Source organism: Choloepus didactylus, chromosome 2 (assembly GCF_015220235.1).
Source record: "Choloepus didactylus isolate mChoDid1 chromosome 2, mChoDid1.pri, whole genome shotgun sequence".
In the NCBI taxonomy this organism is placed as follows: Eukaryota; Metazoa; Chordata; class Mammalia; order Pilosa; family Megalonychidae; genus Choloepus; species Choloepus didactylus.
In genome coordinates, this window is record NC_051308.1 from 57,077,448 (window position 1) to 57,103,852 (window position 26,405).

Sequence of the window (26,405 nt, forward strand, 5' to 3'; positions counted from 1 at the left end):
GTGACAAACCAGCTGCTGTCACTTTCTCTAGGAGGTTGCTGAAGGAGTGGAGTCTCACTGTACGGCGAGCTGGCATGGGGGGATAGTGTTGGTTTGGCTGCTAGGAGGATGCTGGCTCAGAGGACGAGAGAGGGAGAAGTCTGGCCTGGGGTCACACAGCAAAGTTAAGGCTGAATTAAGATTTGATATAAGACCTAAAGTCATTGTCCCTAACTCATGTGGACAATGCCAGTGTCCTCTTTCAGCTTCTCCATATCACACTTTGGTGAGATTTGGGGGTTGGTTGGTCATCACGCCGTGCATGAAGAAATCCAAATTTCCCCTGTCCATGTCAACCTCCACAGAAGATCCAACCAAGCAATACCATTACCTTTAACAGTGCTCCTCAAGTAGAGAACAACACAATTGCAGTTAAGTAGCAGCCCATCAAAACTTCCTGCTACCTGAGTTGACTACTTAGAAAACTCAATGATATTTACTCTCTCTACCCTCAGGTCCATGGAGAGCTGCAAAGCAAACCCCCACCCCCTCAATATGGAGTAGAAGAAAAAGCATAGGAATTAGGATCTGCAGCTCTGGGCTCTGCTGCTTATAAGCTATGAGATCCTGGGCAAGATGATCATGCAGAGCCTCAGTTTCCTCATCTATAAAATGGGATAACTACCTCACAGGCTTGGGAAGAGTCAATGACAAAAATGTGAAAGCGCTTTGTAAACTTTGGCAAAATGGGAGTGTTGAGGAGAGGGATGATGGTGAATGGGAAGCTGCCTAAGAAAAGGAGGAGGAAAAATAAAATCCATACCATCTTTTTCCATCCTCTTTCCACTCAAAACATATGCTCCCCACACCCTGCTGGGGAGGTCTTGCTGGAAGTCAGCACAGCTGCTCTTCAGACTCCCATGAACCATGAGGTGCCAGGACACTCATGCACTTCATTTTTCATCCAAACGGATTATGTCCCACTCCACAGGCTGAGGACAGCAGCCTGCTGATGTGTACCTGCTGGGATACTTGGTGTGGTGGGTGATAGGCAGAGTGCAAGAAAGGTGAGCAAGAGACAATGAAGGGCAGGAGGGTTGCCCGGGGCACAATGAACATGAGCAGAGCATTGGAAGGTGCAAGCGGCATGAACTGCACCTGTTTTTATGGGATCAATCCAAATCCCAAGAGTCTGTGCTCTTGGGCATCAGTGATGACCAACTCCCAAGCCCTTCCCAAGCCAGTATTTTCCCTTCCTCCCTCCTCATTCCCACCCCCACCCCCACCCCCTAGACTCTGAAGAAAGAATTGGAATGAAGGATAGAGATGAGAAGGGGAATATTCAGGAATGTCTGGAGAAGAGCTTTGCTAACTGATGGCCTGTGGGCCTAATATAACTCAAGGACCCATTTTTTTTTTTTTTTTTTTTTTGGCAGCACATTAATTTAAAAAAAAAACTTTTATCATGTTAAATTTAAAACATATACACATTCACACAGACCACTATTAATAACCCCCTGTACTCCTGCACTCAACACCCAGCTTCAACAATCTTGTTTCATCTCTGCCCCCCACTCCTATAGACCCCATTGGTATTTCTTGAAGCATTTGTTTTCTTAAAAAATTGGGTTTGAATGCCTCTAAGTAGGGTATGCACCTGATAGTTCAACACAGTCCTCATCCCTCAGTGATGTCTTAACTTAGTGTCTAGGGCCTGGACTACCTATTTCAGTTATGTACCTGGCCTTGAAGACACTTTAATTCACAATCCCTGGTCTAGAGGCAACAGCTGAGAAACGGAAGTGAGTTGAGACAAATTGGGGATGCTAGAAAGGAGAAGGGTGTTAAGTTATTTCAACAAATAGGCCTTTCTTATCTCCTTGACAGAAGACAAAATAAGCTATAGATTGGGAGCCAGGAGGCTGAGTACTTGGAACCTGGCTTTGACTCTTACAAGCTGTGTGCCCTTGGAAATGTTACTTCCCTCTCTGGGCCTCAATTCAGCATTTCTAAAATGAGAGGCTGTTCTAAGTTCTTTTCCAGCAATATTGTGCTGGTCAGTGTCTTGGTTTGCCAGGGCTGCCGTAACAAAGTACCACAGGCCAGCAGACATAAACAATAATGCATTGGCTCACAGTTTTCAAGGTCAGAAGCCCAAAGTCAAGATGTCAGCAGGGTCGGGCTTCTTCTGCAGTCTGTAGTGTTCTGGAGGTGATCTGTGGGTAACCCGTAACTCAATCCCTGCCATTGTCACATGGCCGCTTCTCTTCCCAGCCGTCTCTTCCTCGCTCCTGCTCACTGTCATATGGGATTAAGGCCCCACCCTGACTCGGTTTGGCCTCATCCTAACCACTAGGATCTTTGAAGATCTTATTCACAGATGTGTTCACATCCACAGTAACAGGGGTTAGGATTTGGACATACCTATGTTGGGGATGTAATTCAATCTACAATAGGCCGAGGTCTTGAGATTCGAATCAGGACACCTGGGTTAAAATTTCAGTGTGTCTACCATCCAGATACATGGCGAGCAGGTCTCATAACATGCCTGAGCCTCAGTTTCCTCATCTGTACTTGGAAAATAATACCCCTGCCCCACCTCCCTTCCAGGGTATTCCCAGGATACCATGAGGCTCATTGGGAGCCGTGGCTGAAAGGACACTTTGTGATTCGCTGGTTTCGCACAGCCAGACCCTGAGACTCTGTGGTTCCTTCAGAAGGGGCTTCCCCTATCCTCCCAGAGTCTCAGGGGACACCAGTGGGTGTAAGTTCACCCCAGGGGAGGTACGTATCTCTTCCTGGTATGGCCAGAGAACACTTGTAGTGTCAGGGACAGTATGATGTGAATGCTGGGGTAAGAAGTAGAAAGTCAAGATTCCAGACTTCTGCATTGCCTCCTCCTAAGGGAGAGCTAGGGGCAGATGGTTGGGGACAGAAAAATGCAGGGTGGGCTAGCTAGGGGAGGAAGGTGAACTCCAATGTGTTGGATTTCAGCTACGTTTCCAGAAAGGCTGGATCTGCCCACACTTTCCACCCAGGCTGAAATCCCATCCTAGGGACTCCCCTCTTATTTGACCTGCACAGTAACTGCTGCCTTGCAAAGCAGTGAGTGACTAAAGCAAGCGAAGAAAGGGCATGATTGTATATTATCCTTGCCATAGAAATACAGAAGGGAGGTGACTCAGGCTTCTCACCTCCCTGTTGCCGTCTCCCAAGTCTCTGCCGGGAAGGAGTAGTGAGGGCCTGAGGGGTTTTGGCACAGACTGGCCAGTGGTCATCAGGCCCCCCAGAGGCTGGCCCTGGGATGGACCGTCACCCCTCAGCAGCTGGGGCTCACAGTTTTAGGGTGGCTGGGGGTCTGAGCAAATGCGTAATATGGGAGAGATTGTGGTCGCTAACCCCACCGTGCAGCCTGGGGGGTCTGGGTTGCCTGGGGCGAGAGGGCTCCCGGTGGGCAGAGACAGCATCTTGTCCATCACAGCACAACCCACAGCACCCACCAAGGGCTTGGCACGCCTGGGTGCTCAGTAGGAGTCTGTTTCATCAAATTTAAGGAGAACAAGGAGATTCTGTCACTTGCTTTTTAAAATGTTTTTTTTAATGCAGTTTTATTGAGATATAGTCACATCCCATACAAACCATCTGAAGTATACAATCACTGGATCACAGTATCATCACATAGTTGTGCATACATCCCCATTTAAAATGGTATTTATTTTTTGAATAAATTAAGGTGGGCAGTGCTGGGTTTGGAATCTCACAAAATTGACTCTAGCCCTGGTCCTGCCTCATCTCCATGCTAGATAGGGGACCTTGAGCTACTACTTACCCGCCCCCGCTGAGCCTCAGTTTTCTCATTTGTGTGTTGCAGGTTATTAGTTGCTGTCTATTAACTCAGTAGAGAAAGAAAGAAATACCTCAGTTCATAATTTAACTGAGCACTCATTTCCCTGGGACAGTAGAAAACTCCACTTCAGTCCTTTGTGGTAAGCCCCAGGGTTGCACAGCAGCTCAAGGGCCCTGGGAGGGGGTGGTGGTGGGGAATGCAAACGGCTCTTGGCTAAGCTCCACCCGGGATGCTGCAGGGCACATCCTCCCCCTCACCCCACCCGCCTGCATGGCCCTTTTGGCCCAGCCACTCGCTGTCACTTTCCAGGCTGCATGTAGGGGACAGAAACCTTCTGCAGGGTTGTCGCTTCCTCTCTGGAGTCCTGCTGGCGGCCTGGCACTCTGCCCTGGTCCCCTCTCTCACGCCCCACGGAACCCCTACCAGTTCCTGTGACTTGACCCCAGCGGGGGGACATTTTTTCTCTGGGGAAAGAAGTTTCCTTGTCCTCCTTACTTCTGGCCAGGACTTTGTGTCAATGCACAGAAACCCCCACAGGCTCAGGCTTGTGGAAGATGAAGCCAAAGATACTTGCAGGCTGCTTTCATTTCCTGCCTCTCCTGAGACAGGGAACATAGAACTGGTCCGCCTGCTTCAACAGAGAGGAAGGGAGGGATGCAAAGACAGGGAAGGGGGAAATCAAAGAGCCAGACTGGAGACCCCCAAATCCATTTTCAGCCCATTGTCCATGATCCTGTGCAGGGGCTGTCAACTTGTGGACCACCTGAACCGTTCTGCAGAGAGAGGGCTGGGCTAGGGATTTGGTGAAAATGACCACGCTGATGCATAAATGTTATAGACATCAGTATTTACGGCAATGGATGCAAAGGCTGCACTGTCAGCTGCTGATACTGGACTGCATCGGCCAGGGGACGTTCGCAAGCATGGTTTCTGGAGTCCCCAGGTCCTGAAGGAGCTGGGGCAGGTGAGAGGCAATGGCCTGCCTTCCAGTCCTCCTAGGTTCTGGGATGCTTCTCGCACCCCACAATCACATCATCCTGCAACTCCAGTCTAAATTTTATGTTGTAGAACTTGCCCTTTGCAAGCCATAGCCCCTGGATCTACTATCCAGGTTCCAGAGATAATTCTGAGTAAGGCACCAATGCCAGCCTGCTCCGGACCCACAGGTTTTTGGATACTGACACTGCCTCCAATGGGCACGGTCACACTGCAGCCTGTGATCACGAGTGGTCGGGGGCTACATGCAGTAAGTTCTGCCCCATGTTACAAGGTCTAGGAGGGGATGAGCAAGGCAGCCCTGCCAGGGTTCACCACATATGACCTCACAGGGACCCCACATCCACACGTGCGCCACACATCGCCTTTTAACAGAATAGTAGTAGCAATAATAGCTAAGGTTTGTTAAGGCTTACTCTATGCCAAGAACTCTTCTAACTGTACACATACCAACTCTTTAATCCTCACACAGCTAAGGAGGCAGGTGCAACCCTAATCCTCATTTTCAAGTAAGGAGACTGAGGCAAGGCAGGTAAATAATGTGCCTGAGGTCACACATCTAATAATGGCAGAGAGGTTTGAATCCAAATCTTTCTGTCTCTGATGCTCTTGTTGATGTATCTCCATGTTGGTGTGATGAATGAAGCATAAATTCTTTAAAATCATCTCTAAATCCATCTAGCTTCATGTCATTGGGTATTTTTTAATTCCTTCAAGTCTAACTACCTGTGCTGGTTTGAATCTATTATGTCCCTACAAAAGCCATGTTCTTTTAATCCAGTCTTACGGGTGCAGACTTATTGTGGGTGGGATCTTTTGATTAGGTTGTGTCTGTGGAGATATGCCCCACCCAATTGTGGGTAGGGCCTTTTGATTAGATTATTTCCATGGAGATGTGACCCCCCCCCCATTCAAGGTGGGTCTTAATTCATTTACTGGCTTCCTCTATGAGAGGATAAAAGACAGAGATATTTTGAAGAGAGCTCAGAGCTGACACAGACCCAGATGTTTGGAGATGCTAAGCTAAGAGATAAAGCCCAGAGTTTGCCCCGGAGAAGCTAAAGAGGACCCTGAGACACTGGAGAAGCTAAGAGAGGACCCCCAGATGCTCAGAGAGAAATGTCCTGGGAGAAACAAGCAAGGATGCACAGAAGCTGAGAGAGAGAAGTTAAGACAAAAGTCCAGAGACATGCTGGAGAAAGCTATTTTGAAACTGGAGCCCAGGAGAGAAGGACCAGCAGATGCCAGCCATGTGCCTTCCCAGCTGACAGAGGTGTTCTGGATGCCATTGGCCTTTTCTTCAGGGAAGGTACTTCTTCCTGATGCCTTAGTTTGGACACTTTTGTGGCCTTAGAACTGTAAATTTGTAACCTAATAAACCCCCTTTATAAAAGTCTATCTATTTCTGGTATTTTGCACTTTGGCAGCATTAGCAAACTGGAACATTACCATCACATACATTTTTTTAAAAAATTATATTGAAAAGAGATCATACTTGAAATTGTTGAGAACCACTTCTCAGGGCTTTAGCTTCTCGTCCTTAAAATGAGTAGGAAGTTACACACTCCTCCTCTCTCTCTTTCTCCCCGAATGGACTCACCAAGTTGGCCAGTCCTCTTTTTCCTCAGTGGCTTTTAAAGCTGGCTCCCTCTCTCTCCTGCCGTGGCACTGCTTTCCTCCCTGATCTCCCAGCCTCAGATCTCCTCACCCCCTGCACTCCTCCCCAACCTGCCTCTTTTGTTGTTGTTGTTGTTGTAGGTTTACAGAAAAATCATTCATAAAATACAGAGTTCCCATATACCATCCTATTATTAACACCTTCTTTAGTGTGGTAGCTTGGCTCTCCTTAAGGCCTGGATCTGTCCAGGCACTTTCAGTGTCCCCTGTCCCCAGGGCCTTGGTTCTAAGGCCACAGTGCTGGTCAGGCTCACCAGAGACCACTTAAAATTACATGTGCCTGGGGCCCCACCTCCAGAAGTGCTGATTCCAGGAGATCTGTGTTTTTAAAGGCTGTCACCATAAGCGATTCTGATCCACACTGTTGGCTGAGAACTACAGGCCTATAGGAGGCAGCCCCAAACTCCCTGGCATGACATATGAGCCTCTCCCATGCTCTGTTCCCTGCTTACCTCTCTGGCCTCATTTTTCGAACTCTAGACTCCTAACATGACCATCTCACAGCAGCTAGAAGGCCCCAAGCTATTTCACATCTTTTTATCTTTGCTCACAGCTCCTTCTGTTTAGGAAGCCCTTCTTCCCCTAGGTGTTACAGCTTCTTAGATGCCTCACCAGACAGCCCTCTCCTCTTCAACCCTGGGGAGTGATGGCCGCTCCGTCCACATGTGGCACAGTCCCCAGGGTATGTTCAACTCCGGGCCCATGCCACTTCACTACCCTCCTCTGTCCTCCCGCCTGCCTCTTCTACCAGCTCCCATGAGCCTGTGCTGAATCTGATTCCTGTTTGGAGCCCCAGGACCTGGCACAGTTCTGGCACAGAGTAGGCCTTCACATTCCAGCCCCCTGGCCTTAGTGGCAATCCAGCACTGAGCCTAGAAGCACTAGAATAGTTTCTCCTCCTTTGTATTTGCCTGGGTCATTGCAAAGTCTTCCTGATTTTTTTGCTGCAGCCTTCTCACTTTCCAATCTAATTCCCATGAGCCAACAAGTGTGTTATCTCCCCAAACACAAACGTAACCATGTAATTCCCTTGCTGAAAATTCTGCTTATCTCTCAGTTGTTCACAGAATGAAATTCCAATGCCTTAGTCTGACACTCAAGGCCACTGACAGTCTGACTCTGCCATTCTCATTTCCTGCCCTCCTTCCTGCAGAACCTAAGAACCAGCCTTGTGCGATCATGGTACCCAGGGCTTCATGTCCCTAACCTTTACCCAGTCCAGGTTCAAGTGTCCTTCTTCCACTTATTCTCCATTTGGGGAACTCTTATTCACCCTGCAAGGCCCACATTGAACACTACCTCCTCTGCAAAGCTCTCCCTGGTTTCCACAGGCAGAGTCAGTTTATCCTCGCCTGTGTTCCCCTAGGCTAAAGCTCTGTTACTCAACTTACTGCACAGTGCAGCTACTGCTTATTTCCATGTCTATCTCCTCTGTGGGACTGGAGGGTCTTCAACATCCAGCTCCTGTCAAAGTATCTGGCAGATAAATAATAATGGTCAGAAGCGCTAACACTTATCATGGCTTGCTAAATGCCATGCATGAGTTTTACAATGAATTAGTTCATTTAATCCTCACAACAACCCTGAGGAGTAGGTACTATTATTATCATCCCCATTTGACAGGTGAAGAAACTAAAGCACAGAGTACTATACAGTCAGAAAGTTCTAGAGCTAGATTTGAACCCAGGCAGCCTGGCTCCAATGTCTATGCTATCTCTGCTATACTGATAAATGCTTGCAGAATGAATGGTAATCCACAGGCTCTGATCTATTTATTGTCTGTGAGTGTGCATGTGTGTGTGTGTGTGTGGGGGTGGTACTTAATAAAACATGAATATGGTTGGTCCCTGCCCACACTATCACTGGTGTCAGGTTGGGTTGGAACTCTGGTCTCCTGAGGCCTGGCTCATGGCTTGTACTGAAATAACAGAACTACCATGTCTTTCCCAACAGGTGTCACAGACCCTCGCCCACTCCTTTCATTAAACCCCCAAGCCTAGGCCTCCTTTCTCTTTATTTCTCCTTCATTATGGTCTGCTTGCCCAGTGTGGGAAAATGACTGGTTGGCCTGCAGCTCAGGAGGGGTGCCTGCTTTCCCTTCTCCCCAACCCACTGTCACCCCCAGATCCCCTCTCCACTACCCATACACAGCCCTGGCCTTGTTCACCATCAGATCACAGGGCTCAGGGGCCCAGCCACGTGGCCTGGCTCCCCTCTGAGCCTGTGAGCCTCCCTCCAGAGTGAAAGGACCCAGCTGGAGGCAAATACCAAAACCGCAAACGTACTCTGCTCTGTTTTCTCCCTGCTTGGCTTCCTGGGCTTGGAACTGCTACTGCAGAATCTCAAAAGCAACGCCTCACAAAGGCATGAACTCCTGCCCACATCTAGAGGCTTCTGTGGCAGGGGGACACAGGGCTGAGGGAGAGAGCACACAGCTGTGTGATAGCTGTTAGCCCCTTGCTCCACACCCAGGATTGGTGCTCTAGAGAGCTGACCCACCACCCTGTCCTTGAAATCGGTAAAGGCCCCTGCTCCAGGAAAGGTGCCCCCACCCCACCCCACCCGGGCAGACCCATTGAGCCCCTCTGCTCCCACAGCTCACTCTGCCCCCCACTCCCACACCTGTCTATGGTTTCTTCCTGGGTCTTCCTGTGTCTGCTCTGTTTGTGGCTTGACTCCTTCTTTAGACTGGGAGCTCCTATCAGATTGACATGCCCCAAGGCAGAGACTGGGTCTCTCCATCACATCAGGCATTTCCCAAGGTAGGGAGAGAAGGATTCTCCCAGTTGATGGTGTGGGAACGAGGGGGCTCTGCCTGGCTTCATCCTTGTTCTCCCTCCCCAGTGCCCCAGAAGGGACAGGTGGCCTTTGGGGCTGTTCTAAGTGCTGCATGGAGCAACCAGGAGATTTGCTTTCTTCTCCTCTAAGAGTGGACCCACCATCTGAAACAAGCACTACAGACTTAGACCAGACAATCAAGGCCGAGACCCCTAATGACCGTCTGACCCCAAAGGTACCGAATAAAGGATAAATACTTTTCATGGCTGTGGCTCATCCAACAGCTCTGACGAAGGGTCTAGAGCATTGTTATGAGGTGTCCTTGCCAAGAGACACTGTTTCCTTTGTAGTGTTTATGCTGGCCTTGGAGTCCATTAGCAGGGGATTGAGCCAAGGGAGCTTGGGCTGAGGGCAGAGGGCAGGAGAAATGATTTACTGGGGCACAAATGTACCACGCCCTCCATCCAGGCACCTCTGAGGTGAACTGATGCAGCCATCCCCAATCCCAGAAGACCATCATGGGGGCCCTTTCTTGCGAGGCACTGGGATTAGGGGCTGTGCAGCAAGACCTCTAGAGTTTCCACACCATGGCCTCCTGGTGACTCTTGCTCCATACAGTCCTCTGGAAGCTGCCCCTTGCAAATCTCAGGGACTCAGAGCTACTGTCTCATCCCATAAGGCCATTCCGAGGACAGAGCCGGGCCTGTGGGCTGGAAACAGTGATGCTAGCAAGGGAGCATCCCATCTTGGCCCACCCCAGGTGTGGGGAATTTTCAGGCCCAGTTAAGCCAAGCCACAGAATGAAGGCAAAAAAGGCAAAACATGTTTTGGAAGGTGGTTGGCAGCCCCGACTGTCTGCTCCACGGGCCAGGGCTTGACAAAAAATTAGCAAAGGGTGATGTGGGGAGTGGAGGCGAGGCAATCTAAGGCAGTGGTGGCTCCGCTTTCATTAGAGATCTCCAGAAATTTAGGTTCTCCACTCCACCATGCCTTCATTTTCACAATCATTGTTAATCAAGCACTTCAAGCAGAATTGATCTTGTCAGAAAGTTCTTCCTTTGGTCTAACTTGCCTCTCTCATGTTGGAATTCAGGCTCCTTTCCTATATGCAGATCCTCACTGGAGGACAGAGAAGCCTCCTCCTGTCCCATCTTAAGCAGAACTTGGATTTGAAGAGAGCTTTGGGCTCCTTGGAGACAGGTGCTTGGTAAATGGCTGGGTGTTGTCATTAGCACTACTATATTATTAGCATTACTCATCTGTTGGGCTCCTTCTGAATGCAGTAGCTCTCTGGGCAGGCAGCCACCCTCTCTCCTGTTTGTTCTGGAGGCAAAAATGAGGGATGTGGTGAGGTGTGGGGAGAAGTGGGCAGAGGGAGGAAGAGAAAATCTGGGGGACTGAGAGGAAGCCAGCTATCTCCAAGACCAGATTTATGATGGCTTCTCCCTTGCTGCCAAAGTGGGCGAAGGGGTAATTTGGTTTGTGGAGGCTGCTAAATTCTGACCTTTTTCCTTGAGCCCATCCTTTCACCTCCCTCTTCCTGCCCTTTCTTCTCTATTCTTCACTCTATCTTCCCCATTAGCTCTCTTTTCTCTTCCTTCCTTCCTTTCCTTCCTATCTCTTATTCATGTAGCTTACCATTTTCCCTCCTTTTTTTTTCGCCTTCCAACTGCTCAGTTTATTCTCCTCTCTTGTTCCCCACTTCTTCCTTTCTCCCCCAATCTTTTAGTTCCTCTTGTGACTGAGCTCAGGGAGGGGATATGAAATCCATTAGCCACCACGTTGCAGTGGGATTAAACCATCCATCTTGGCACTTCTTTCCAGCAGCTCTCTTCCTCTCCATTAGGGCCTCACAGAGCTCCAGGTGCCTCCTCTGGCCCTGCCCTGATGTTCTGCAAGGGCTCCCCAAGTTCTTCAGTTCAGCTCCCTGGTCCCACCTCAACACTGCCCACCACCAAGACCTAGGTCCTTCCCTTGTCCCAAGCCCATGGGGTTGGTTTGAGGCCCACTCATTTTTCTGCTCCCCCCTTGGGATTGTCCCTCCTTCACTCCCACCCTCCTGGTCCCACTCCCAGTCTTTAAGCCTCACAACGGGCCCTGAACTCCTTGAAAACGGGGCCCGTGCAGGGCCTCTTTCCCCTCTATATATCACTTCTGCATCAATAGAGATCTTTTTTTTCTTTCTTTTTAAATCAACTTTTTGAGTAATAATTTGCATACAATAAAAAGCACCGTTTTTAAGTGTACAGTTTGATGAGGTTTGACAAATGTATATACCGATGTAAACACCACCCCAATTAAGATGTAAAACATTCCTATCACCCCTAAAAGATCCATGTTATATCACTTCCCCCCTGGCCCCCCATCCAGCTTAAAATATTCAGTGGGATTTCCGATTTCCTGCAATGGTGGACTAGTTTATTTGGACCAGCCCTAGCATTAACAACAAATAAAACTGATAGATGAAATTTAAAAAAAAAATTCTAAAAAACAAGAAGTAACAAAAGAGATTGTAAGAGAGAAGGAAACAACCAGGCCAAATGAAAAGGAAAAATGGAAATCCCAGAAGCAGAAACTGAGGATTTGCTAACCCTAGTAAACATGAACTTCTGTTTTGATGCATGCAAGGGCAAAGAGGATAGAAATCAAAGGTCAGCACTTGAAGAAGACAGGGGACATTTCCCTCTACAAGCAAGGATCCCAAAGGACTACACCCTCAGGGTAAAGGTGAACCAAATTATACCAGCTCGATAACAATTTGGCAGAGTTCTCATCAATGGGTGGTCCAGGGAACTTGAACTTGATTTAAGGGAGTCCCAGATTTGAACCGCCCACAGTGCCAGGCACAAGCAATAAAACAAAACAGAACAAGCACAATTCCCTGGAGGAAAGCAACCTCATGCCCTAGGTCTCAAGTTATTCCACTAAATTATTTTTCAAGTATAATGAGCAGCAAACAAAAAAATAACCAAATACACAAGGGAATAGGCACCATGAGTAAGATGGATACAACAAATAAGAGGAACTAATCTGCAAAAATGTCAGATTTTGTAACGAACAGACAGACTATAAAGCAATTATGTTTTCTATGTTTAGAGAAATAAAAGACATGTTTGAAAATATTTGCAGTTAATAAGAAACTATAACAAGTGACATATTTAGAAAAGGACCAATTCAGACTTCTAGAAAGAATCAGTTCAATTAAAAGAAAAAAAAAGACCAAAAGACATAGCTGAAAAGAATTAGTGAACTAGAAGATAGACGAGATTATCTAAAATTCAGCACAGAACAACAGAAAGGTGGAAACTATAAAAGTTAAGCGAAGTAAAGGACAGAGTGAGAAGAATGAATATATGTTTAATTGGAATCCTAGAAACATAGAAGAGATAAATTGTGTAAGAGGCCATATGTGAACAGATAACAGCTGAGAATTTTCCAGAACCAATGAAAGATAACAAATCACAAATTTAAGAAGACAGATTAATCTCAAGCAGGATGAAAAGATACCCACATCCACACATATTACTATGAAACTTTAGTAAACTAAAACACAAAGAAAAATATTAAAAGCATCCAGAGATGTCCACCAAGAGGGAAATGGATGAACATTCTGTGACATAGCCATGTGATGTCAAATTCAATGATAAGAAGAGTGAACTCCTGATCCACACAACGTGGATGAATCTTAAAACATTATTTTGAGCAAAAAGTGTAGGTACCAAAGAGTACCTTCTGATTTATTTCATTTTTATAAATTTTAAGAGCTGAAAAAACTAATTTATGGTGATAGAAATCAGAACAGAGGTGCATATGGTGTGGGTGGGTATTGATTGAAGGGTACAGAGGTTATTTTCTGCATTAATGCAAATGATTCATATCTTGATAGGGTTGTTGGATACCATGTGGGGGTGGGGATGGGTGAAAAGTTTTAAAGATTCAACAAGTAATTCAGTTAAGATCAGCACATCACTGTATTTCAATATTACATCAATTAAAAAAGAAAAGAGAAAGAGAAAAAAAAGCATCCAGAGAAAAGAGTTTATCCCAAAAGAAAAAAAAAATAATTCAATATGCTGAGAGAAAATAACTGGAAAAAAATTATTTTCTTAGCAAAAATACATTATGAGCATGAAATATAGGTGCTTTCAGATGAAAAAATAAAGTAAAACTAACATAAAGGGGAGTTTGCTACCAGCTGATTGTCATTAAAGAAAATTCTAAAGGATTAACGTCAGAAAAAAAGGAAAATGATCCCAGATGGAAGGTCTGAGAGGCAAGAAAGAATAAGAACAAATAAAGTGGCAAATATGTGAATAAGTATAGATGAACATTGCCTGCATAAAACAGTGATAATAATGTCTTGTGAGGTTTAAAAATAAAAGATAAAATTAAAATACCCAAAGAATATTATGAAAATCATAAATGGCATGAAAATCTTCTAATCCATTTGGAAAGTCTAAGTTATTAAATAACCATAAACTTTGATAAATTAAATAAACATATTGTGATTTCTGAAGTAACCACTAACAGAATAGAAATGGAGTGTATAACTTCTAAACCACTAAGGGAGAAAATGAAATGATAAAAAATAATCAATCGAAAGACAGGAAAGGGGAGAAAAAGAAACACAGAGTAAGTGGGACAAATATAATTGAAATGATATCACTAAATATACAGTGATGCTTCAGTTCAATGACAAAAATTGTCAGATTAGATTTTTAAAATCCTGTTGTCTACAAGAGATGCATCTAAAATATAAGGATACAGAAAGGCTGTAAGTATGATATAAGGATGTGGAAATATTACTGGAGTTAAAGAGGATCATTACACAATGATAAAAGTTCCAATTCACCAAGAGGAAACAACAATTTAAAATTTGAATACACCTAGTACAAAACCCCCCAGGATATAAAGCAAAACTGACAGAATGACAAGAAGAAATAGCACTTCTGCAACAATAATGGGAGATTTGAACACACCTCTCTCGGCAACTAATAGAATAAGCAGACAAAAAGTCAGTGAGGATTAAGTGATCTGAATGAACATGGTTAGCAACCACTGGATGGGCATATTCAGAACTCTGCAACCAATAACTGCAGAACACATGCTCTTGTCAAGTGCACATGACATGATGACATAAACTGATGCTCGTCTTAGCTTAGGTTCCTCTCCGAAGTAGAGCCTGATTCAAGGATTTCTGTGCAGGTTGTTTATTTGGAAGGCTACCCAGGGAGCAGAAGCAAAGGACTTGAGGGAGAGAAGGAAGGAGGAAAGCCAATATAAGGGTGTGCTACCAATGTTGCCATTGAGGGCAGCCGGGGCTGGATCCCACCTGGGACCTACTGGGAGGCATATGGAATGCCTCTCAGAATTGCCCCCTTGAGGATGGACCAGGGAAGTCCATTGGCTTTCATCTCCCATTGGTTGACATTTGCTCCTGGGGACATTAACTCCTCTGAACTTCTGATCTTTGCTTGTGTCCTAGAAAAGCAAATTCCCAACAAGGCCTGCAATATCAAGAAGCAGTGGAGCAGGAAATGAAAGATAAGGGGCTTGTTTGATGCAAGAGGCTGTCATCTTGAGATGAGTCAAATCTCTTATGGAAATATCTGTGACAGCTGCAGCTTGACCTCAGAGTGGAGGCTGAAAGGTTGTGAATTAGAGGCATTTGACACAACAATGTACTGTGTCATAAAGCAAATATCAACAAATTTCAAAGCATTAGGAACACACAAAGCATATTCTCTGACCACAATGCAATTAAGCTGGAAATTAATTACAAAATTCATGCTTTGAACTAAGAAACAGTTCTAAATAATTCATGGGTAAGAAATCATAGTGGAAATTAGAAAATACCTTGAAGTGAATAATAAAGAAAACATCACATACAAACCTTGTGAGAGGCAGCTAAAGCTGTACTTGAAGGAAAAGTTATGGATGCAAAATGTGTATAATAGAAAAGAGAAAGGCTAAAAATTAATGAGCTAAGCATTCCTCATCAGAAGTTCAGAAAAAAGAAAGAAAATTTGAAGAAAGTAGAAGAAAGGAAATAATGAGAGCAAATATTAGTGTAATTGTAATTTAGAGTATTAGACAAAATTCATGATTGAAAAAAAACCAACCCTGGGAAACTAGAAATTGTCTTAATGTCAGAGTTCCCAGGCTCGGTCCTTCGTCATCTTATCTTGTCTGCCTACAATCACATCTTGGATAATCTCAATCAGATTTTTGCCTTTAAATACAATGTATATTCTGATGACTCCCACATTTATAGCTCCAGCCTGGATGTCTTCCCTGAACTCCAGACTTTATATCCAACTGAAACCACATTTCCGTTTGGATATGTGATGGGCTTCTCAAATTTATAATGCCCAAACTGAGACCTCTGAGAGATCCCCCCATACCTAATCCCATCATATTCCTTCCCATCTAAATAAATAGTAACTCCAATTCTCCAAACCGTAGAACGCACTTTGTTCTCTTTCTCTAATCTCTCACATCCAATCCCTTAGCACATTCTGTTAGGGCCACCCAGCGCTTCACTGGAGCTGATCCATATTGGCTCTCAAGAGCCAACTGTTAAATTTTTAGGAATCTTGCGAGACAGTTGACATCCTGTTAGTAGCTTGAAATCAGCCATTTTAGGAGTTTTTACTCCATGGAACCCAGGCACCACCCTCAATGAGCCAGATGTTAAACCTTTACCAGCACACCACTGGGTCTACCTATGAAACATGTTCCGAATCTGATGGCTTCTTGCTACCTTCACGGCCACCAGCCTGGTCCCAGCCGCTTTCACTCCCCCGTCCGGGTTGTTTCAACAGCCTCTTAAATGGTCTTCCTGTTGCCTTCCTTGCTTCTTTTCAGTCTATTCTCAACACGGCTGCGAGAGTAATTCTGCCTCTCCTCTGCTCAAACGCCACTGGCTGCCAATCTCAGAGTAAAAACCAAGCCCTGGGTGCTCTGGCTTCCCTACGCCCCTCTCCCCTAACCTGTTCAAGCCTGCTACTGGCGCCTTGACTCACCCTCCCAGCCACTGTGGCTCCTGCCCTCCAGGGCCCTCCGCTGGGCCTCAGGGCCTTTGTACCGGCCATTCCGTCTCCCTGGGGGGCTCTTCCCACTCTCTCCCCCTCCTTCAGGTCTTTATCAGTTTCACCCTTGCAGTGAGGCTGTCTCTGACCACCCTGTACAAAATCGCAATCCCTGGACCAGACTTCTTAACCCTCCCTTCTGCTTTACCTTTCTCCTTAGCACTTACAGTTAACATGTTATATATTTTACAAATTTATCTTTATGATCTGTCTCTCTATAATTAGATTATACACTCCATGAGGGTGAGATTTTATCTGTTTGTGTCAAGTTATATCCTATATCCTCCAAATTCAAGATAGAATCTGACATATAAAATAAACCAATAAAAAAGTAAAAAGAAATAAAGTGGAAAAAACACAAAAAAATCCCAAAATGTAGAAAAAAATCCAAAACAAAAAAATTAAATAAAATTAAAAATAACAACAAAAAATAATCTGACATACAGGCACTCAAAAAATAATTCCTCACTAACTCCCTAGCGTAGACTAATTTGTGTGTGACCCACCCTGGGGGAAGAGATGAATGCAAAAAAGTGACTTGCTAATGGTAAAATGTCAGGCTCTGTGAGGATACTGTGTGGGAAGGGTGGGGACTAACTCCAGCATTACTGGCATTTTGGAGGCAACTTGTGGGTCCAAGTCTGCAAACTGGCAGCCCGGTGCAGAGCCTAGCCCAAGAATGTGTTTTGTTTAGCCCACCAGACGTTTTAAAAGAAATTAAATTAGTTGCCAACATTAAAAAAAAATGGGTAATTTCACATTTTAAAAAAATCCAGATTTCTGCCTTCTCTGGAAAAAAACAAAGATCTTGCATTCCTGGGGCTACATTCCCACCTGACATCAATCAGCAGGAACTGAGTCGTGCCTGCCAGCCAGTCCCCACCCCACTCCCCGCCATCTACACTCATCCGCGTGGCTGGGGCCTGCCTGGTCTCCTTGGCTTCGGTTTGTGTCTTCTCCAATGGTGAGCTTAGCAGCAAGGCCTCTGCCCTGGAGTCAGAGGAGCTCTGAGTTTCCATTTCCTCATCTGTAAACAGAGATAATAACAATACCTACCTCTGAGGGTGGTTATGAGACTTTTGGAACATCCTTAAAGGGCCTATGTGAGCTGCAAAGCCGCAAACACCCCAAAAGACTTAGCATTCCTGTCACACCCATTCACACAAGCACCTCCCAAGGGCTCTTGATGTGTCTCCCTACAGGCTGGCCTGGCCTGAGGATCCCGCTCACATATTCTCTGCCACTCAAAAAACATCTGGCTCCTGTCCAGACAGCAAGCCCTCCATCCCCTCTCGGTCTCCAGCCTGTCCAAGGCCCCCATCCCATCCCCTTCCCGGCACATCCCGTCGACCAGGATGTCTCAGGGACAGGGTCCTGGGGCCTGTGACCTGCCCCTCTGACAAGGCTCCTCTGTGCTGGTCCACGGCTGCCAAGCCAGCAAGGCCCTGGTGGGTTGATGTCAGGGGACCATCTATAGGAGCCAGGTTTGGCCCCGGGAGAGGCCAGTGGGAGCTGCAGCTCCGGCCTGCTTCTATGGGGTTCCTGCAGGAGCCCAGGCAGACAGGAGTGTGGCGGGGTGGGCTCCCCCTGGTCCACGGCGGGATGAGAGACCTCAGGAGTGTGTGAGGAGGCCACAGGATTGCCTCAGGAGGGATGGCAGGGAGGCTAGATCTCAGGGCTCCCGTGCGCCACATTGGCACAGTCAATGGTTAGCTGTGTGGCCTAAAGCAAGTCTTTTGACTTTTCTGAGCCAGGTTTCCTCTCTGTGAAAAGGAGAGAGATTTTTACCTACTTCCCAGTGTTCCCAGTATTGTGAGAATCACCTGAGACCATATGACAGTCACAATTTAATTAGTGAGCAGCCCACACTACAGCCCCTGCTATGTGGCAGACACTGTTGTAGGCACTTTGTGTACAGTAACTCATCCACTCCTTACATGAGCCCTATGAGGTAGGTGCTATTATTCCCATTTTACGGGTGATGAAATGGGCACAGAGAGGTTAAGAGGCTTGCCTATGACATGGACTATGACTCCCGGGGAGGAATCTAGACCCAGCATCGTGGGATGGAGAACATCTTCTTGACCAAAATGGGGACGTGAAAGGAAATGAAATCAGCTTCAGTAGCAGAGAGATTCCAAAAGGAGCCGAGAGGTCACTCTGGTGGGCACTCTTACGCACAATTTAGACAACACTTTCTGGTTCTAGTGAACTGGAGTAGCTAGCAGTAAATACCTGAAACTATCAAACTGCAACCCAGAACCCATGAATCTTGAAGACGATTGTATAAAAATGTAGCTTATGAGGGGTGACAATGTGATTGGGAAAGCCATAAGGACCACACTCCACTTTGTCTAGTTTTTGTATAGATGGGGGGGAGGGGGAAGCACCCAGTGTTCTTTTTTATTTTAATTGTTCTTTTTCACTTTAATTTTTATTCTTATTATTTTTGTGTGTTTAGTGATGAAAATGTCAAAAATTAATTTTGGTGACGAATGCACAACTATGTAATGGTACTGTAAACAATTGAATGTATACTTTGTTTTGTATGACTGCATGGTGTGTGAATATGTCTCAATAAAAATGAATTTAAAAAAAAAGAGGCTTGCCTATGAATTTATAGTTAGTGGCAGAGCTGGGATTTGAACCCTGGTCTAGTTCAGGATCCTTTCAAGCTCTTGCTATGCCACCTCTCTAGATAACAGTGCTGGGATAACCATAAGCTCTGCATAAAAATGTAAGGGCAATTTTATTCACAGGATCCATTTCAGATACCTGGAGTTATTTTACTTGGGGATGGGGAATATTTTTTAGACTCAGTAAGTGAAACAGTCAAGCTGTTCTAAGTCTCTTGAGTGGGGTGCTCAGTTTACTGTTCTGGTTTGCTAATGCTGCTGTTATGTAAAATACCAGAAATGGATTAGCTTTTATAAAGGGGGTTTATTTGGTTACAAATTTAGAGTTCAAAGGCCATGAAAGTGTCCAAACTAAGGCATCAACGTATCAGTTAGGATATAAATTCACATGCTACGGCAGAAATCCCAAATAGAAACATGTTAATCAAAGCAGAGGTTTATTTCTTTCAGGCATATAAAGTATGACAGTCTGCTCCACAAAGTTGTTAGGTGCCCAGGCTCTTTCTCTCTTGTTGCCTCTTCCCTAGCTGTTGTCGTTGTCTTTAAGGCATAAGAGGGCTCCCCCAATACCAACTTCCAGATGGGAAGGGAAGAGCCTATTAGGCAGAAAGTAGCAGACACCACCACTGTTTATATCCCGTTAGCTAGAAATTATTCCAGTGGCCACACCCAGCTGCAAGGGAGGCTGGGAAATGTAGTTTTTATTCCAAGAAGGCAGGGGAAGACCGGTTTTAAGGGACAACTAGAAACCTATGTGTCTTAGTTTGCCAGGGCTGCTGTGACAAATACTACAGACTGGTGGGTTTAAACACCAGGAATTTATGGTCTCACAGTTTTGGAGACGAGAAGTCCCAAACCAAGGTGCCAGCAGGATCATGCTTTCTCCAGAGTCTATAGAGCACTAGTGGTGGCTGCTAGCAGTCCGTAACTCAATGTCTGCTTCTGTCACACACTGTTTCCCCATCTCCACTCCTGACTCCTACTGTGTGAGTCCACATTCCTCTGCTTATAAAGACCCCTGCCTGACTGGGTTAAGGCCCACCCAGGCTGAAATCTGGCTTCACCTTAACGAATAGGATCTTCAAAGGTCCTATTTACAAATGAATTCACATCCACAGGACCGTGGGTGAGAACTTGAACATGTCTTTGTAGGGGATGTAATTCAATCCATAACAGTATGTTACACTCACTAGCTAAAAAATCTGGATTTATTCTGAAAATAAAGTCATGTTCTGAAATAAATCACATTCAGATTTCCCTAAAACAATCAGCTTCTTTGAAATCATGATTCCTCATTCATTCATTCATCAAACATTTCCTCATCTAAATCTGAGGGATTTATAGCATACCTCAGAGGGACATTGTGAGAATACTGAATGAGTTAGTACATGTTTCTGGCACATAGTAAACACTTTATCAGGGTTTGCTTATACTACTACTCATTGGCTCTCTTCTAAGTACTGCGGGGACTAGAGACTTGTCTGAGACAAGAGCCCCCCCTTTAAAGTGTTCATTTTCTAGTGCATCTAGGAACTATGAACACAAAAGGAAAGCCCTACAGCTGTGATTCTCCATGCAGGGTGTGCCTCCGAGTCCTCTGGGAGCTTCCTCCCTCACAATTTTGAATCATGGGGTGGAGGCAGGGCTGGAACATCTGTATTTTATTAAAAGGAGCACACCCAGGGTACAGGAGGCTGCCTGTACCCATCTGAAGGTGAGAGCACAAGGGAGGGGCTCTGCCTGGCTCAGCAAGGGGGTCTTCACAGAGGAGGTGCTGCCTGAGGTTTCCAGCAAAGAGGGTAGGCAATGCCTTTCAGGTAGAAAGAATAGCACACATTAAATTGTTGGCATTTTCCAAGACCTGCAAGAGTTCTGGGTGCATGGAGCATAGGTTCTGGAGATGTGGGGATTGGGTCTGGGGAGGGAGTGCCAGGAGATGAGCCCAGAGAAATAGAGGCCAGATCATGAGGGGTCTTTCAAAGGCATTTGGACTTGACTTTGTAGACCAGTGATCATTTTGCTTTGCAGTCAGGATTTGTAAAAACTACCTATGTGTATGCATGCAAAATCTTGTATGCTATTTCAGGAAACTCACAGAAAGCCCCAGAAGCTCATCCACTGGCACACAGAGACTGGAAACCACTATCAAACACAATACACCAAGATGCAGAATACAAAGGAGGATTAGGTTTATGCAGAAAATTAGGACTTCACTTTTGGACAAGTTGACTTTTGAGGTGTTTCAAATTTGAGATCTAAGTGGAAATGTCCAGTAGGCAGTTGAGTGTACAGGTGTGGAATTCACATGAGAAATGGAGGCTGGAGACAGACTTGGGTCATCTGCAGCCTGGTGGTAGAAGTCATGGTTGTAGCTGGGACAGCCTGTGGGGTGAGAAAAGCAGAGAAGAATCATGCTTGGTGGGACTTGTACACCTGTACTTTAAGAGCATCTCTCTAGGTAAAGCAAACGCTCATTCTAAACTAAGAAAGTCAGGGATGCTGAGCTTGGGGACAAGAGACAAGAGCAAGGACAAAATGAGGGAGGAGTGAAAGGTGTAGTTGTAACTACTGCAAGTTCAGGCATAACCAGCTTGTGAGACCATTTTGGAAAGAGTCCTTGAACCTCATGGGATTCCACAGTTCTCTGGATGAGGGGCTAGCTGCTCTGGCAGGCTTGTGGAACCGCAGAGTACATTCACTGTCCCTCAAGAACTGGAGGTGATCAGGGACACTCCCCCTTTCTCTGGACAGGGCTTCTGAGAAATGTCTTAGTCCAATCAGCAGAAATGGGCTCGCGGACACATCCACTTGTCAGGGAAGCCTTCCTTCCGCCCATGAGTTGAGGAAGTGTTTGGGGTTCTCCCACCCACTCCTCACCTGTACTTTTTAATGTATCTATATGGAAAGCCCTGCAAAAGCATGCAATTGAAATATAGTTATAGATTTAACAAAGGGCTTCCTTTTAAAGGATACAATTACTCAAATTGGGGACTATCATGGAAAATACTAGACACGTGGCCACCATATTGAAAAGCTGTGAGTCTTCAGGCAGGACAGGAAAACCTTCTGAATGTTAACTTATGTTTTTCCCCCTCTTATTTCCTTTCCCCCTTTCCCCTGCATTCCCCAAATTCAGGCCTTTCTCAGCTCATTGCCTCAGGGCAGAGTTGTATCAGCAGAGCAAACATCAGTATCTGCCCCCTTTAGTACCCTTAGATTAGATAAAATAGATTAAAGATTTGGGAGAGAAATATTGTTAGAGAAATATGGTAAGTTTTGTCTCCCTCTGCCCTGATTGACTCCTAAAACTCAGGCTAGAAAGGGATTTCCCAGATGTGGAGGAAGGGAGGAGGTGGAGGAGAGGATTTTGGTGCTTGATTTTATGTGTCAGCTTGGTTAGGTTATGATATCCAGTTGTTTGGTCAAACCCTGGCCTAGATGTTGCTGTGGAGATATTTTGTAGATAGGATTAGCAACTACAATAAGTTGACTTTAAGTAAAGGAGGATGTTCTCAATAATGTGGGTGGACCTCATTCAATCAGTTAGAGACCTTAAATGCAAAGAACAGAGGGCTCAGAATAAGGTGGGACTCTGCCTCAAGACTCCATCCTCCACTCTTTCCTGAGTTTCCAGCCTAAGGAATTCAGACTCAAGACTTCAACATGACTCTTACAGGAATTTCCAGCTTCCGGCCTGCCTATAGAATTCAGACCCTGCCAGCCCTCAGTCACAGGAGCCAGTTCCTTATAATAAATCACTGTGTATATATATGTGTGTGTGTGTATGTATATATATATGTGTGTGTGTATGTACATATGTATGTGTGTGTGTGTGTGTGTGTGTATTCTATTAATTCTGTTTCTCTGGAGAACTCTGATTGATACAAAGGCAAGTGAGCACAGATGCTGAAGAGTTTGAAGTCAGCCCTGCACCCATTGCTTCACCAGCACCAGGCTGAGCCCCAGGAATGGGGGAGAGCATGTGGGAATCCCAGAGAGATAAGTGGAATTCAAGAACAGAGGAACCTGACTTTATATACTGGGACTGTTCTAAGAGGCAAGAAGCTCCAGGGGAAGAAATACGGCACAGAATGTCTGGCAGGTAAAGGTCTTCCATAAGCTCCTGACTGTTCCTGCGGGCAGTGGAATGCCTGAATCACCCCTGAGAGCAGAGAAGCAATGGAGAGTGCCCTCAGCCTGAAGGGACCACAGGCAGGAACAAGGGGTGTCTTGCCTCAATCTGAGAGAATGAATCGCTGACAGAGACATGGTGGACCGAGGGAGACTTGGAGGATGCTTGGGCAAACAGGTGACATTGAGAATCAGATCCTGGGTCCACCCCACGAGACAGACACAATCCTGGGGAAAGGGGGTTTAGGACCTGAATTCACTGAGTCTAAGATTCTGCCAGCCCAACTGAATGAAGGGTAAAAGTAGAAATTAAGTTAAGGAAAGTGAATTTCTTGCATACATAAGTTTGTGAACCAAGATTCATAAAATTAAAATCATATTTATGTATAGATTTAAACAATTGACTTTTTAAAAATGAGAATGTCATAGAAATGTAATACAGGTGGTCACTGTTCTACAAACCTGAGTCTTTTGAAAAGAAGAAAAAAATTATTCCATCCCCACTCCCTTCAAAAAAAAAGAGGGGGTTAGTGGTGAGAAAGAGGGTTATTGTTGTGCTAGCAGTCATTTTCCAAACATTTCACTGAAAAAAAAAGTCCCTTGAATTTAGTCATTCATTCATCTCAGGCAAATATGGAAAAACTGGAATTAGCAATGGAAGAGGGAAGTTACCAGAACAGGGGCTGGGGATGGAAAAAGTTTTGCAGTTTCACAGCTGTCACCACCTCGGTTGGTGTAATGGGTCATGAACATCGTTTGTTTTGGTGCCTGCTAATAAGAGGAGCGCAGAGGAAATTCCAGACACAGGGTGCTTTGACCTTCGTGCATTTAACTCCCCAGCCGTCTTGACGTCTAGAACAGCCACCTCACCCCAGCCCCTCAGAAGGGCATCCCTGCGAGTCTGCACCACGCCCCTTCCTCACCAAATTGCAAGGTGGAGCCGTGGAAACTTGTGCCATCAGAGGCCTCCCACTGGGACAGGCTGTGTACACAAACTTGGAAACCATACTTGCTGGGGAAGAGGAGGACTGGTGACCTTCGGCTCACTGTCTCGACACCATGGAATGGAGAAAAGGGCCTTGGCTGCAGGAGGGGTGAAGGATGTTACACTTCAGATAGCATTTCCAGATTATCTGGACCATAAATCACTGGCTCAGGTCCCCAAGAAACTGGGGACTTAACCTAACCCGCCGGTACAGGCAGCCAAGTCAGACTGCCTGAGGCAGGGGGTAGCCTGCTCAGTTAGAAGCATGACTTCATTCTGCATTTTTTCCAGTGCCTTCCCCTGTCAAGTACACCCACAGGAACGGTCACAGATGGGCATATACCTTAATCTTGCAATTCTCTAAATGGGGCCTGAGCCCTCCAAAATCCTTCTTTTTTCTCCAAGCTTTGCCTTGAAGAATATTCTCCTACCTGATCATGTAAGAGACTGAGATGGGAAAATATGTAATTAGGGCAGAGAAATGAACAAAAAAGAGACACTGATAACTTACCCCCAGCCCCAGGGTTTCTGGTCAAATTTAGGAATATTTCTGAACTCATTACCCATGCCCTCTGACATTGCCCAGAGTGGGCACAGAGGACAGAAATGCCTTGTGTCAAGGCTTCCTTCCCTGTCTCCCCAGCTTCTTGTCTCCCATATAAGAAACAGGGAAGAAGTCAGTTATGTAATGACTTATTTGGAGCTAATCAATGAGAGTCTAGTTAATAATAGCTAACACTTTTTCAGCACTCCCTCTACACCAGACCCTTGACATGGTCTGTCTTATTTAATTCTGTTACAGCCCTCTTAGGTAGGGATGATCTTTATTACCATTTTTCAGAAAAGAAAGCCCAGGCTTAAAAAGGCTAGGTGACTCACCCAAGGCTATATAGCTGTTGAGAGGCAGGCTGGGCTTTAAACCCAGGTCCATCTGACTCCAGAGCCTGCAGTCTTAACTCCTACTCTACCATTTCCTAGATGGGTAGCATATGTCAAGCTGGGCAGATAACTAGACTAGGGCAAAAAAAGAGGGGAGGTGGAAAATCTATTTAAAAATTTTTGATGGCACCTTTGGAGAAAGGTTGAAAATTCCATTGTTGAAAATGGTGTAGCTATTCCTATGTTTGGTAGATACAGATGTAGAGGTTGTGGTTGCAAAATGCTTGTGGAAAAAGGAAGTTGGAGTAAATGAGTTGGCAGGTTGGGACTACATCAAAAACTTCCTCCCTTCTCCCTTGTCCCAGCCCAACTCCAAATCTAGATGCTCTAATTGCCTGACCTTCTGCTGAACCATACTCGCCAGTCCACCCCACCAAACTCCAGGTCTAGCCCACCAGCTTCCAGGGAAACGGCAGGGTGGGACAGGGACAGAGCCCCGGCTGACAACGCCCAGGGAAGCTGCCACGTGCCTGGAGGCCAATGGAAGGAATAATACAGAGAGAGAGGAGAACCAAGCCATCACCTGAGCAGAAAGCTGGGCTCTACATCCAGTCCATCTGTGGACACCTGTCCACAGTTTAGTTCCTGGGACCTCCCTGAAGAGTCTGAAGTGACTCTCTGGGGTTAGAAATTTCAGAGAAAGATTGGGTGAGGGTAACCAGCTGCCTGGGAGCCAGGCCTGGCTTAAAACTGGGGCTGGCTGCTCCGATTGTTCCTTCCTACATGTGGCACTTAACAGTTTGGTCAAAGAAAGCTGCCCGCGGATGTCCAGAGAGTAGAGTGTGGAGTGGATAAGCATCCTCAGAGACAGTGGGGACTGCAGGGAAAGCAATGGACCAGGTGTCAGCAAAGCAACCCTCCCAACTCCCAGTCCTGCTCACTGGGTAGTGGGACCTTGGGCAATCGCCCTGTCTGAACCTCAGCTTTCTCAATCTTGTCCTCAATACTACCTGGTTAGGGGGTTTTACCTATCCTCTCTCATACCAGTGGTTCTGCCTTTGTGTGATGATAACTCAGCTTCTCACTTTCCAGAGTCCTTGAGCAAACCAAGTTATCTCAGTAGGGACTCACAACCACCCCATGAGGGAGGCAGGGCAGGTATTAACATACTGCCCCAGTTAACTGTTGCTGTAATAAACTGTGGTGAATATATTGCTGTAATAACTGTTGTGTAATAAACTAGTGACTTAAAAAAAACATTTTATTATATCTCTTGGTTTTGTGGGTCAGAAACTGGGGCAGGCGTGCCCGGGAGATTCTTTGGTTCCATATGGCTTTTCCTGAGGGCAGGTAGGTACTCACCAGGCAATGGGCTGGTCTGGAGGGTTCAAGACAGTTTCAAACAC

The 26,405-nt window shown here is 45.8% G+C and overlaps 2 long non-coding RNA genes across 2 annotated transcripts in view; one reads left to right on the plus strand and one right to left on the minus strand.

Moving 5' to 3' along the window:
* Window positions 1–26,405, plus strand: part of LOC119526120 — a 63,103-nt gene that overhangs the window by 35,006 nt on the left and 1,692 nt on the right. The window lies entirely within an intron of this gene.
* LOC119526119 overlaps window positions 20,982–26,405 on the minus strand; it is a 111,076-nt gene continuing 105,652 nt past the window's right edge. The window contains exon 6 of the long non-coding RNA XR_005215116.1: window positions 20,982–21,386. This is a non-coding gene — a long non-coding RNA (uncharacterized LOC119526119). The remainder of the gene's footprint in view (window positions 21,387–26,405) is intronic.